This window comes from Mixophyes fleayi, chromosome 6, assembly GCF_038048845.1.
Source record: "Mixophyes fleayi isolate aMixFle1 chromosome 6, aMixFle1.hap1, whole genome shotgun sequence".
Classification (NCBI taxonomy): domain Eukaryota; kingdom Metazoa; phylum Chordata; class Amphibia; order Anura; family Limnodynastidae; genus Mixophyes; species Mixophyes fleayi.
In genome coordinates this window covers 41412026-41418025 of record NC_134407.1, presented here as the reverse complement: position 1 = coordinate 41418025, position 6000 = coordinate 41412026, and positions in this window count along the sequence as shown.

Sequence of the window (6000 nt, the reverse complement as noted above, 5' to 3'; positions counted from 1 at the left end):
AGAGTAATTCACCACATGGACAACAATGAAATAAACAACTCAGAGCTTCCCACAATAAAATAGTGTCTGCGTCATTTTTTGCAGTGATCAACAAGCTGCTTAATTCACCGCTGTCCATGTGGATACTATAGGCTCCACGGCACAGAGATCCATGAATCTCTATGCTATTTCCCCACCACTTTTATTGAGTTGTGTCCTCTATGTAGATAAGCCCTTAGTGCTACTAGATTTTCCATCTTAAGGCTCTGTTTTATACTGCCAGTTATAATGATTCTGGGATACACAGGGCAGATTACCCCCAAAACGGTATATTTTGCAAACATAATGTCTATCTAATTGGTTAGATAAATTCTGTAGCCGATAGTGTCTAACACAGTGTTGGCTAACCTGTGACACTCCAGGTGTTGTGAAACTACAAGTCCCAGCATACCCTTCCAGCAATAAGCTGCTACATATTGGAAAAGCATGCTGGGACTTGTAGTTTCACAACACCTGGAGTGTCACAGGTTAGCCAACACTGGTCTAACACGTACCTCTCCCACAATGTTTCCATCTTCAGTGGGTCGGACATATGAAGTCCTCTGCATATACCTAGCCTTGACAACCACGTTATATGCCTGGCATTATCAGGATTTAACTATCTAATGTACATAATCTTTAACACTACTCAGTTCAAACCACTTATGTCAAGCATCTAATAAAGCAATGGGGGGCTGCCCCATTGGAGCTTACAGTCTAAATTCTCTAACATACACACACCAAAAGATGCTAAGGTCAGGGTTTTTTTTAGTGTGGGAGAAAACCAGAGCACCCAGAGGAAACCCACGCTAACACGAGGAGAATATACAAACTCCACACAGATAAGGCCATGGTCAGGAATCAAAGTCATGACCCCAGTGCTGTGAGGCAGAAGTGCTAGCTACTGAGCCACCGCACATGGAATACTGATATGGGAATCTGTAATATATGCTGATCTCCTAATAGGGCTTTGCATTATAAACTAATATATATTATATTACTAAATCTCGGAGTACACTCATGTGTGCACAGAATAGTTAGTGTTAGATATTTATTACTTCTCACAGCATAATAACTCATTTTGTATTGGATAGTCTAAAGGTGAAGTGATTGAAAGAGCCAACTCTGATACGAAAATACATTTATTTCAGCCATGTTTTGGCTGCAGTCACCCACCAATTATGCTGAAAAAATAAACCGTAAAAAAACGTCTGGACAATCATTTTACCATGTATAATAATGTGTTGAAGCATATCTAACGCAAATGGACACAGTTTGAACTCGGTTTTTGGTCCCTGTTGCTCAGTTTCCTTGACAACAAAGTTCAGGGTTATGATCATTGGTCTGCAGTATCATTGTTGTGTTTCCATGGTAACACATTTCAGCAGTGTTAAAGCAACACTGCTCACTTCATAAGATACTGGAATGCAACGAAATGTGATTTCAGTATCTAGAAAATCCAGCAGTTTTATCTAATTTTAATAATCCAAGAGGATAATGCATTCTGTAAATCTTTTATTTTACATTCTATAGAATATTGCCATTATTAGAATAATTTTATATAATCCCATATGCAGAATGTAATCTCCCTGGACTGCTGCCCCCCTCACCGCAGCCAGTATAGAGGGACCTAAGACCTGTAAAATTTCTATGCTAACCTAGCGGTCTGTTCATGCGGGAGCTCCGGTGGGCCGACCTTCCCTCTTATACAGAGCGCACGGTAAGGCACTATAGTCATGTCCCGCTCGCTGGCTCTAATGGACACATACCCCCCCCACATAAAATATGTGTGTAACACACCTGTATATTTAACAATATTTGCAGGGATATGGTAACAGCTTGATTTGTATTTTAGATATATTTCTATTCTTCACAAATCTGAAAATCCTTATTTCCCCTGAATACCGTCCCCCCCCCCCCCCCCGTTTATCACATATGTGATGCACATGCAGAGCTGTAGAAGGTCAAAGTCATTAAACCAAGTTTTATTGCAAATGAATTTAGCATAAAGTGATGAGCTAATCCATCCTTTGTTTCCTCTTCACACTATTTCCTGATGCACCAGCATCCGTAGTGCAGGCTAATTGTATAATGTATAGGTCAAATAAACAAAAACAAGCAATACAATATTCAAATCTGTAATTCCAGATAGTGAGAATACATGGCGTTTTCCTGTTAATCCAATTCATTATCTGGCAATACTCACATATCCCTGGGGTTCAGCCTAACAGACAGCAAGTGTTATATGAAACTCAATGCAATTAATTCTCAGAAGATGCACCATTAGAAGCAGTCTCAGTTTCTATGGCAACCAAGAGGCTTAGGACCAGCAACGTTAGACAAACTTTGTTGCACAAGAAATAAACATAGCTATCACAGTTTAATTTCTTTCCCCTTAAATAAACTCTAGTAATGTCACTAAAGGTGCTCAAACGTCATTTTTAATTTATGTAGAGGTTTGCAATATCTGAAATGTTCAACACAAAAGTCACCCAATAATAATATATTTTAAAGCAAAACTGACATTCATCAATGTATAATACACAAGTGGCATTCATTTATGTATAAACTCTTGTAAACTATATTGTTGTAAATTGGTGTTTATTGATGCTGTCACCTGTTGCAGGTTTGTGTTTTCCTACAGCTGTGTCTCACACTATCACTGTATGTATAAGGTAATAGGAGCCCATTTAAAGCAGTAAAACCTTTTTATTGTATAAGTTCTGAACACAAATGCTATGAAGCATCAGTTAAACTTGAATAACTAATACGGTTGTAATTACTTCCCGACAGGCGTACTAAAAAAAAATAAAAAAAATTGGATCTTTGCTACAACATGCTCAACAAATCCTAATCTATGTCAGAGCAACTACTAAAGTCTCAATAAGCGTCTAAGAATTATTCGCAAACACCTAAATACAAGTGTTTTGTTGGTCTGGCTGTTCATCTTCATCAACTGCTCCTTACATCTGCCCTTTGCCACCCGAATTATAAGCACTACGTCCCAGACGGGTTCCGTACACAGTTGCATGAACACGCCCTTACTGTACATTGCCTACATTAGAACACCCCTTCCGTCCCAGCCTCTTGAGACTTAAGGAGTCGTGAATGCCCAAACATCACAGGTCTGAATAGTTCCAGTTGCGTACATTCACTTTCTGAACATGAGCAATGCGAAAAACGGGCATACGTCCCTAGTTTTAATTGTTCTAAAAAAGTTGCTGATGGGTGTGATTAGGATGACCAATAAAAAGCTGCAAGCGCTGTCACCTATAGGCTGGACCCGAAAAACTGCTGCTGCCCTACAGAAACAAAGTACATTGGGGTTGATTTATTAAAACTTCTAAAAAAAACAGGGGGGGAGGTGTTGCTCATAGCAACCAATCACATTCTAGCTATCTCTTATCTAGTACATTCTAGAAAATGATGTCTAGAATCTGATTGGTTGCCTTTTATGAAAGTTTGATACATGTACCCCTTTGTGTTGATTATTGGGCATACATTTTATATAAAACCATCATGGTTCCATGTTGTAACACAGCAAACTGTGGAAAACTCCAAGGACGGTGAATAGTTTTTATAACCCCTGTACATTTGTTTGGTTCCACCCTGACTCAGCTGGACATTATTAATAATTACTCTTATTGATTATGTATCTTTTTGTTGCCTTTCAGCCACTTAGCTTTATCAATTTAGTGGATTATTTCAGTCTTTTAGTATCTGATATAAAGCTAAGTGGGAATATCTACAAAAATATGTTTGAATATAGATTGTTGTATTAATTTGCCTCCCCTCTATCCATATGTTTTCAAGCATGTACTATGCTTTACTTTCTTACCTTTCGTTGCAGCTCTTGATTTTTTTATTCCTGTCTTTTTAAGGGACTAATGTTTGGCTTCTAATATATTAATAATTCAAATTATTTAAAAGTTTAAGATACATATTTAGGCAAACCAAATTCCTATAATCTGTCCAGCAGCATATCTATGAGGGGATACCAGGGGTAGGGGATCCAGCTGCTAAGGGGTCATGGACTTCACACTTTATATCATTGTGTACTAATTTATGATACCAATCATGATTTTCAGTATCTACCAGATAAGGTGCATGGTTTCATGGGAAAAGGGGTGAAGACAGGGCAGATTGGGGCGATATTGGGGATGATTGATGGAGTGGCCTAATTTATCTTGATTTAGGAAGCTTGGGAGGTATGCATAAGCTATACAGTGTAGTCATTTGTCAATATATACTGTCGATCAATATATACTGACCGTCCTGTACCCATATACACACTGGTAGTTACATGTTGTTCCATCTGTGGTAAAGTGTTGGAGGTAAGGAGGATATGGATGTACAACACTTGGCTTTGTACCAGCATTTTTGCATGTACCACCCTACCAAGCTCCTACAATTGGAGTCACAATTGATCTCCCAACGGTCTCTACAAGCACCTGAGTAGCTTTTGACTGTGTTAATTGAATATCCAGACTCTTCATCCGACTGAGAGTCACCTTAGATGCCATTAGATCCTGCCTCTATTTACATACTATGTCCTGCTTTCTTTCCTTTCCCTCCCTTATCTTGTTGTCAACGATGGATTGTCAGGAGATCATAACAGGTCTGCTGATACTAATATGCTGCTGGCATTAAGACTGCAATTTGGCACATACCACCGCAAGGGTGTTTTCCATTCAGGATTGTGGTGTGATGCGCATCATTATAATATATGTAACTATAGGATATTATTATAATATATTCTAATAATGCTTGACTACGTTTTGGAGCTCCCCTCCGATTGTGCATTGGGGGAGTGGGGCTATGATGACACAAATCACGTCATCAGGATCCGCATGGCCCACCCTCTTTACAAGATGCACTGGTGGGATCCAGGAGGATGGCTCATTGGGAGAGTGACCACACAATCTCTTATTTCCTTTAAATTCATCTATCACTTTTTGCTCCTCATTGTCCAGCCTCTGTGACTTCCCCATAAACTTTGTTCTAACAAGTTTCAAAGTCCTTCTGCCGCATTTGCTCTTCTTTTCTACCTCTGTTACGTCAAAGTTCCATCTCAGTCTAAGATTGTCGATCTTAACACCCCCTACTAGTTTGCTAATTGCCATTGGGCTTGTTTGACCTTAGCTGGAATCTAGGGATCACAGTTTATTTGATCATGTGATAGCATTTATCATCACAGTCCATTGTTCATTCATTACATACAAGACAAATATCAGCAACTCTTTAAATGGCGCAAGCAGTCAACATTCCCCTATTATTTGCCATGGCCTAGGATCACAGTAAGTCTCATCCAGTCCCCTGGATTGCTCCATAAGCGGGATTTAGTTGTTGATATTGTTGTTGCTTGTGAAGCTGCACAAGCATGATGAAAGTACTATTCAATTGGATGTGAACCTCCATGCCAGGGCAATCTTCCTAGCCTGAAATGTATGTATGTATGTATGTATGTATGTACTGTAATGTGGTGTGTAGAATAAATTAAAGTGAGGGTACATTCAGGGAAAAAAATTATACCTATTTGAATGTCAGAAATAATGAAAGGTTCTAAACGTTCATTTAATAAAAGTGTACTGATCTTGAACTTTTCCAGTTAATTGGCATAACCAAATATAGAATACAGCAGTATTTCTTTTATTTCCAAATAACAAGGTCCAAAGAACGACCTCTCTGTGACGACCATAGTTTCGGTAATAACTAAGGAATGTGGGTTTATTTGACCTGAACAGATCGCCCATGCCTGGAGATCTCAGTTTATTGGTCATGGGGTGGCTTTGATGGCATTGTCTAGATCATAATTGTTCAGTCATTGTGCACAGCACAAGGCTGAGATAAGCATCTCCTCAAAGGGCCACCAAAAATACAATGGCTAATTTTAAGGTTTGCTAAGGCTATCATTGTCAATAGTGGCACTGGCAGGTAATCCAACAGCACTATCATCTTCCAGCTAAGCCAAATTGTATTGGG